Source organism: Lepeophtheirus salmonis, chromosome 1 (assembly GCF_016086655.4).
Source record: "Lepeophtheirus salmonis chromosome 1, UVic_Lsal_1.4, whole genome shotgun sequence".
In the NCBI taxonomy this organism is placed as follows: Eukaryota; Metazoa; Arthropoda; class Copepoda; order Siphonostomatoida; family Caligidae; genus Lepeophtheirus; species Lepeophtheirus salmonis.
The window spans coordinates 15,606,625-15,615,554 of record NC_052131.2 but is presented as its reverse complement, the minus strand read 5'-3'; the positions used below and the strand labels follow the sequence as shown (position 1 = coordinate 15,615,554).

At 33.0% G+C, this 8,930-nt stretch overlaps 1 long non-coding RNA gene across 1 annotated transcript; it reads right to left on the bottom strand.

Moving 5' to 3' along the window:
* Positions 1–2,202: 2,202 nt before the first annotated feature.
* LOC139907589 (uncharacterized) lies at positions 2,203–5,163 on the bottom strand. Its single transcript, XR_011784292.1, has 2 exons — positions 4,885–5,163; positions 2,203–4,825 (listed from the first exon to the last, which is right to left on the bottom strand). It is a non-coding gene; the product is annotated as an uncharacterized lncRNA (long non-coding RNA).
* Between the last annotated feature and the right edge of the window lie 3,767 nt (positions 5,164–8,930).

Here is an 8,930-nt window from a genome sequence, read left to right as displayed (position 1 = left end):
ATCCTAGAAGAATCGTCATATCACACTTTAGAACTATTCTTTGTAGAACACGATTTTCATTCTATAATAATTCATAAACATCCATTTATGTATTTATTTTTGTATTTTTGTATAACAGATGTGAAAGGCAGTTTAACGAAAACATCAAAATAATAAATGAGTTGAAAAAAAAAAACCATCAAAAATTAAATTACATCTAATAAATGGAAATATTTGGTTGTGCTATAAGTCGTCAAAAGCTTTTTATATACGTGTCACTCCTCCCTCCTTTCAATTTCAAGTTGGCAACAACAAGACCTTATCAGAAAGGGGTTTTTGTTACTATTTGGCTATGGATTCGAAAGAGGAGGTAGAGATAAAAGGGAATTCCTAATGTCTTAAATATTCAATATCTCTTTTGTGACTACCTTCACGTGTCTCTCTTCTCTCTTTCCATCCATTTCATTTGCTTCGGAATAATTAGTTGATTCCCTCTTGCAAAAAAAAAAAATAAAAAAAAATAAAGGGGGTGCTCTCTATTCAACCTAAACCTGATAGGATCTCAAAAGTTAAACATTAAGAGGAACTCGAAAAATTTAAATAACTCCGTGGAATAATTTTCTTGTGTTATAAACATTGCATTGACCTTATATTTTTTAGATTTCATAATGTTTTCAGTCACAATTACCGTTTAAAATCCTATTGAATACCAGCGCCATGCAAGTGAAAACAAAATTACCGGACGTTAAACAGTCTGTTTATATATATGTTCCCCTATATTCGTTGTGCTAATTTTTATTATATTAAAGATAATGTTTGTTCCACCTCCAGGTACATACTCATTTTTTTTTTTAATGTAAAGAACTTTAATGAGCAAAGTGACGTGAACATTATACGTTTGGAGTAGGACTAGAATGATATTTCGCCTTTTTTGAGTTATTCAGATTTATACTTTGGAGGATTTTAAAAGTAGATGAAAGATATCAACAGGGTGTATACAACAGTTGATAATTACCAAGATGACGAACACATTGGGCTCGGAGAGACCTCTATGATGCCTTGGTATGGATTATAGTCTGGGAAAAAAAATCAACTCCAAATGATGAATAAGATATTAAATGAATACTTGCGATTGATGGGATCTCAAGATAGCAAATACGTTATATTCTTTCCCAAACCGAGTCAGAAGCACGTATATGAATGTCTGGATTCGTGTTCTCTGTTACCCTTGGACTATGCACGAAGTTAATGAACTTTATCTCTATTCACTCAATAAGAGACAAGCTACCGCTTCCTCAATATAATCGACCTTCCATCAGTTTTCACAATCATCCGAAGTGGTAAAGTGCAAATATTTTGACAAGTCAGGATTTATCCCTTCCTACTCCAAGTAATATATTATTGACTACGAAACGTTATTTCCTATTATTAAAAGGTTGCATAATAGAGAATGAGAAAAATACAAAACAAACTAAAATAATAAGTTGGTTTCGACAGTCTGTACCTTGGATACGTAGCATAAATTTTTACAGCGCCCTTTTATGAATAACATACCTATATTTTATATGAAATACTACTATAATTAAGGGAGTTATTTTATTTTGCAATATAGCCATTCTCTGTCAAAACAATTGAAATGTGCTGTCAATATATATTTTGCATACAAATAAATATAAATGGATCTATACGCATTAAAGTATATTTATTAGGTATGTATGCTCAGTTTCATAATTTTGACATTCCGTCCAGTCCGGTCAGGTCCAAAACGGACAAAATAAACGTTCTAAAGAAAGTTATTGAGTGACATTATTATGAGGAGGAGTATATAAATGTCATAAAACGCAGTAGTGGATTTTTTTAGTAGGCAGTCTGAACAGTCTTTTATTTTTCAACGCTGTTATTATTATTTTTTAATTCTTGAGGAATGAACATCGAAGTATAAAGTGATATCTAGTGGGTGTGCTTTTAAAATATGGAAAGTAATACTAAAGGCTTGCTCCTCAGAAGTAATAAGCAGTGATGCTAATTAGATTTATTTTGGACATGTTTTTTTTACTTGGTAATTTTGGACTAGATTTGTTATTTTCCAAAGCTATTGTCCTTTATTATAAACATATAAGTGAGCACAAGTGTATGTGCTAATTGAAAGATGGAAAGTAATAGTAATGGTTTACATAGGATATATAAATGTAGTATCTCCAGAATAACACACGCTTCTTATAATTACTAAAACATAAGTTTTATTCTCGAGTAAACGTAAACGACTAAAACAGTTTATATAAAATGATAAATTAAGATATACTCTCGGGAACAACGTAAAATCAACTTGTATACCTGAACCCTACCGGTTTGAAATTACGAACCACAGTTAAAATAACGATTATAAAACTGTAAATGAAATAAAACACGTCAAAATACTAAAACTAAATGGAAACATAAGCTGCTTTTCAGCGATTAATTGACTGTTTCGAAGGGGTTCCTCATCTGTTTAAAATAAAATAGTGTTAATGTTTCTCCAATATTTCGAAAGGACCCTTATATGGAGCGTCAAGCGGTCCTCTGATTGAGGCAATCATTATGAAGGCTTTCTTGGCTAATTGCAGCTTTCACTCTTCAGATGAAGTCTCTAGGCTAAATGAAGAGTGATGATTTGTCCTGAAATTATTATTCGGTGTTTTCTCCCTTTCGAATACATCAGGGAGAGAGACAGAACGAACTTTCCCTATAAACTTCTTGAGCAGGAGAAACGCAGGAATCCGTACGAGCAGTAGTTCTCAGATCCTTCAGATTCTCAGAATGAGAAGCTATGTCGTCGATATGGCAAAAACATAGTCCAAACTTCCAAACAAGGAATCCATCAATCTTTTGGAAGTATTGCAGTCGTTGCGTAGTCCAAAGGACTCAGACTGAGGAGTGGGATATCGAGATAGCATTTTCCTGGCAATGTTGCACCTTCTTTCTATCACCAAAAAGTAAGTTCGTTCTGTTGCATTGAACCTAGTTCCATGTTTACAGACAGTTTAAAACGGCTCAAGAAATCTGCACCAACGACTCCTTACTCAATATCCTCCACGACAAGCTCCCACCGGACTTTGCCCACGGGGTCGAATTCGACCCATCATTTCCTAGAACCATGAGTTTTAACAGGAGTTCCATTCGTGGCAACGAGCTTGGGGGATGCTGGATTACGTCTCCCAGAGAAGAGGCTCCTCGGAACGATCGCCAGCTGGGATCCGGTATCGACAAGGAACTTAATCCCATTACTATAAATAAATAAAAGAACATTTCTAAAAGGTGAGTCCTTGGAAGGTGAATTTATGTTTAATGTCGGGATAAGGAGTCGACGATTGCTTAGTTTTTTGGAGTGATGAGATTTGGACAAATTTAAGGAGTTTCGCACACTTTGGCCTTTCCCCCATTTCCTGTGATAGAAGCATTCCTTTTTCTCCTTAATTGGGTCATGGGGTCTTAAGTTCTTTATAGAAAAATCACGCCTGGCCCTTCAACCATTGTTGTTTGATATTTGACGTTTCCATTGAAATCCGTCAAGCTAAGATCTGAGAACTGGACCGATAAACCAGCCCTTCTGCTTTTGGGGAGACTCCTCACGAGTATTTGTTTGATTATAGCCTCACAGACATCAGGAACATTTGTGAGGTAATCCCTTGTGAGGCTCACAATTTCATCAATAGAGTGTATATGCGGCGCTTCGATGAGCTGGAAGAGCCTTTCAATTTAATCCTGAGTGGCTATTTTGTGATCATCCAAGACTTTTGCTTTCAGATCGGAGTAAGGGGTTGCGCTTAATACGTCTTCGCTCTCATCATCAAAAGGGTCTAGGGCAATAAATGATGATACTTCTCCAATTTTTCCTTTACTTGGTATAATTGAAACTGGACTTCGATACGACGGAACCAAGCTCTTGGTTTGGTCGGCCAGAACGGACAGACTTTGAACTGCCCTACAACATGAGGGACTTCAATCGATTTCTGCATGTCGGGGTAACCAGTGTAGTATCTCTAGAATAATGCACGCTTTTAATAATTACTAAAACATAAGTTGTATTCTCGAGTAAACGACTGAAACAGTTTATACTAAATAAAAGATTAAGAGATGCTTTCCTTCAAGATATTCTTTAAATTGTCAGTACGACTTAATTAGTTTTTGGTTTCTTTCATTTCGGGACATATATTATGGATGACTGTTTATCATAGATGTCAACCAATCATGTCATCAAAAATTATTTTTTGTTTTTTGTAATTTTCATAAGAATGATTAATACTTGAAATTATGCCTAACTTAAAAACAATGACAAACTACTCTCACACTTTAAAGATACCAAAAAATTTACTGAATTTATTCAAATAGTGAAATAAGGCAATTTATTGGTAAAAATCATGCCTTAAATAGGTTACTTTAAAATGTACGATATTTTTTTTAGGACAAGACGTGAGACCGTACCGATTTTATGTCACATATAAAGGACCCATTATCAACCCAAATATTTATGAATTATTGAGACATGACCAATTGAAAATATATTATCAATTAAAGTAGATGGCATTTTGTATTTCCACTATTCCCTGTTTTCATAATAAGTACAAAGCATAAAACTATTCCATAATAATGGCAAATTTCAACTATGTTCATATACATCATACGCTATGAGGATCATCAACTTGCTAAAGCTCCAAGTCCTCTCTACATGTTGGAGAAACTCAAAAATATAATCGGTTAATTAAGGAGAGACAGAAGACTGAAGGGGTTTCTTGAATTTTAGGTTTTAAATCAGAGCTGAACTTGAAGCAGATGAGAGTAAATGATTTTGAAGGAGGGAAGGAGGGGGCTGAGGAATTTTCGTATTAGTTATTACTAGAGTTAACACCTTTGTAATGAAAAAATTACCTTTAAAAATTAGAAAAGGAAAAACAGTTTTTATGTGTTGTCTTTCTTCTTTGCTTTCTTTATTTCATCAGTCGTCGTGATGTTAACTTCTCACTCTGAAGTATGGACTATTGTTTATCTTCTGTGTAAATTAATTTAATAATGCATAATAAAATAAAAATATGGTGCAATAAAATTGACGGTCGAACTCTACGATTTCTATTATTTTATCCACATTTTCGATAGTCGGCTTTCTATGTTCACTCCCATCTTCTTCTCATGTCCACTCTAGTAATTACTGAGTCATTTAGTTTTATGTAGAGGAGAAGAGAGAGAAAAGAAAATACAAACGGATGATGAAATCGTCAATTGATGCAAAGGAGTAGCTGTAGTAGTGATAGAGGATAATCAATAGCAGGGATTTACTTCCATCTCTTAAAATACCAATCAATAATAATATTCACAGAGGTTCCTAGTGGTAGTACCCACCTTTGTCCTGAGTTATTAGGCGTCAGTGAACGGACAAACTTTCACACAAAAAATATACCAGATAACTACCCCAGAAATCCTCTTTGTTTACTAACCGTTTTTCATGAGCCCACACACATGGAGTAATTCAATACATAAATATTCTCACCTAACAATGTAATAATAAAACAAATCAATAACCATGATGACTGCATTTTCATGTCATTCTTCATTTTTGCAAAGGGAGCTTTCGCTTCTACATTCCAAGGGAAATCTTAAGGCGTAACATGGACTCTAACTTTCTTGAGAAAGATGATATCCGTCGAGAATTATCTGCAAACATTCCCAAGATACTTTGTAACTCTTTCTTATTCGAAGGTTCAGGAATTCTCATGAGTGACTCCGGTCTAACTGGATCCGGTTTCATAATACCATTTTCCATATGATATCCGAAAAGCTTATTTTTAGAGTTGAATAATCGCATTTTTTCTCATTTCTGGTGTTAAATTGTATGCAACAAATTGGTATAATCGGCCACAGTCTTCAAATGTGGTATATCCTCTTACACTTTTTCAATCTCAACCTAGTTTTATGCACTTTTAAGATCCTCCGTTGTGAAAATTAACTTTCCTAGTTTAGTACACTTCTTACAAGTGGAATTTTCTGACAGTAAGGCAGCTAGAGATAGCATTCCTTCCATTCCCGCATAAGAAACAAAGATTCTTTGTATCTATAACCTTATCAATGTTAGTCGAAGCCTTCCTTTTATCTCTTGCGACAGTATCCACGCGAACAGAATCATAGGACACTGATTGCTATAGTGTCCTTTCTAGTGAATTGGCTAAATCAAATGACTCGTTGAGAGTGATTTTAACACTTTACAAGATTTTTTATCTGATTTGAGAAGATTAATAAAGGCTAGAAATGAACAAATCTTGTATATTTTCATTTGTATTATCAAGAACGTATTCAGTTTGGAGTTGACAATCATTCACCAATATTTTTCAAGCTTGATTAAATTGATCCAACGAATCGTTTTCCCTTTGCTTACGTGAAACAGGCAATTTTTTTGCGAATACCTTATTATTTTTCTTGATGAATATACCATCCATAATTGTCAAGGCCTTTTCATAGCTTCTAGCTGTTTCAAAAAATTAATAATTTGAAGGATTCACATAGTGCTTAAATACTTTCATAAGCATATATCAACAAGATTATATTTGCGATACATTACTTCTTAATAATAAACATAATAAATACCACAATAGGTAAACAAATAACTTTTTTCAAAGATATTTGTAAAAATATTTAAATTATTTTTATTTATTATTAAAACCAAATTATTTTTTAATATTAAAATATATTATTTGAAACGTCATTTTACCTTGTTTCTATGTATCTTGATCGTGAAATGTTGTTATTTTGATTAAAAAAAGGTTTTGTTTAGTAAATAATTATAATCTGCGTGCTGTGCTGCATTTCGTTATAGATTTTTTGAGAAAAATATATATAACAGCAATTGCTGAAGTCAACCACACTTTTGAAGGGAATATTTTGCAAAATAAGGAACAACATACTTTAAGTTGTTTGTAATTTTTTTTTTTTTTTTTTCAATGCCGAAAGTAAAGGATCCACATAATTAATTTGTCAATTTGATGGAGATAAGGCATAGACACACAATAAAAATGTACTATTTTTTATCAGATTTTTGTTCTAGCCATGCTAAAGATATGAAGAAGTACACTGTCGAGCAACATAGCATTAAGACACAAAAAAAACATTACTTTAGTTAAAATTGGCTGAAAGTTGCATTCTACTATGTGAAAAGTTTTAACTAATTAAAAACATTTGTTTTAAAACTGGAACATGACACTCAATCCATTATTCGAACAAAATAATTATTTGAAGATGAAGAAATTCCTTAGCAATCTACAATTGTCAAGAGGAACTTAATGCTTTTAGTTTTGAACTCTTACTGCCTTAAAAGAAATGCCAAAAGCATGAACGTAACAGAAAAATATCTAAGAGTAACTTATTTTTGCACACTTTATCTCCATAAATCTAAACAATTTTGGAGAAAAAAAACCCTGCCCTTAAGAAAAATCACTTTTTTTTTTCGATGGCATAGAGATTATACTGAGATCCTTAAAGTGGTGGATCCAAATAAAATTGGAATGTTTTTCAAAACAGTACTGAATTATGTTTCAGTAAATTAAAGAATATTGACACACATCAACGGGACATATTAAAGACATTATACTTATTCAGTAAAATGATAATTTAGTTACCTTTTCTTCAAAATATACTAATAGAACCAATAAAGAGAAGATATGAATCTCTAATTTTTGAGAAACTTCTTAAGCAAATTCAATACTTTTTGGCAGAAATTTAAAAGAATTTTTGTTAGTGATTTCAAAGCATTTTTTGTACATTCTTACTAATAAGCAAGGGAGTACTTTATTCTTAAGAAAACTACTTGACTGATTTTCAGCTACACACGCTCGATGAAGGATGATACAAAACGTTTATGATTTTTTCATTAATAAAACTATATTGGTATTTCTTAGATCATAAATATGTGCAGGATACGGCAGCAAAACGTGGACTTGAGAGATGAATTTATAAATACATCAATAATTTTATATTTTCAATAATAGGGGAAAAAATAATGTTAACAAAACATGTATACAAGGTTTTTGGGAAACTTTTCTCACTCAATATGTCCACCTTCATTATCAATCACAGTATTTACACCCCGCCTAAAGCCTTATAGGAATTGATGAAAAAATTCCTCTGACAAGTTGTCCCATACAGCTGCTACGGAGGACTTCAGTGAGTCCACATTTGGGTATGAGGTCCTGCCCCATATAGAAAAGTCAAGTGGGGTCAAATCTGGTGAGGAAGGGGCTCATATATCTGTGGAACAGAATTGAGCCATACTATCTGTGCAGAACTTTTGGCACTTTGTGGGTGTATGTGAGGGAGAACCGTCCAGAGGCCACATGAGAAATGAATATCACTGAGGAACAATTGAGACACGCCATTAGAAATACAGGGCTCAATGTCATTGTATGTCATGTGTATTGAGACTAACTCAATATAATAGCCATTTGCCTCGATACAGCCTCTGAAGTAGGAGTAGGCCTTGATGACGAGGTCCCAGGGCATGGTTGGAAGTGCTCCTTGATAACTGCCAGTTTATGTATATGAAACAAATTAGATACTTCGAAGTTGTAAGCTTAGAAAATGAGTCATAGCTCACAATTGGATTTACTCACCAACCTTAAAAAACCGTATTTAATAGTTACGACACTATTATGTACTATTTCACTAGAGTAGAGGAGAATAACACTTAGGGTATCATTAGAAAATTGAAGTCTTTTAAATTACCTGCGTATCAACTAATCCAATCTTTCATCTACATAAATAAAAAAGGTTTTTTTAATGCTATATATCATTTTTTTTAAATTTTTCTTTGCATATATTGTTAATGAAATGTCCTTTAGATATTTATTACTTGATAAATTTATAATCAATTCAATGTTATTACTAAGTACACCGTCTATAGCTATTTTACTCTTCAAGCAGATATGCACTTC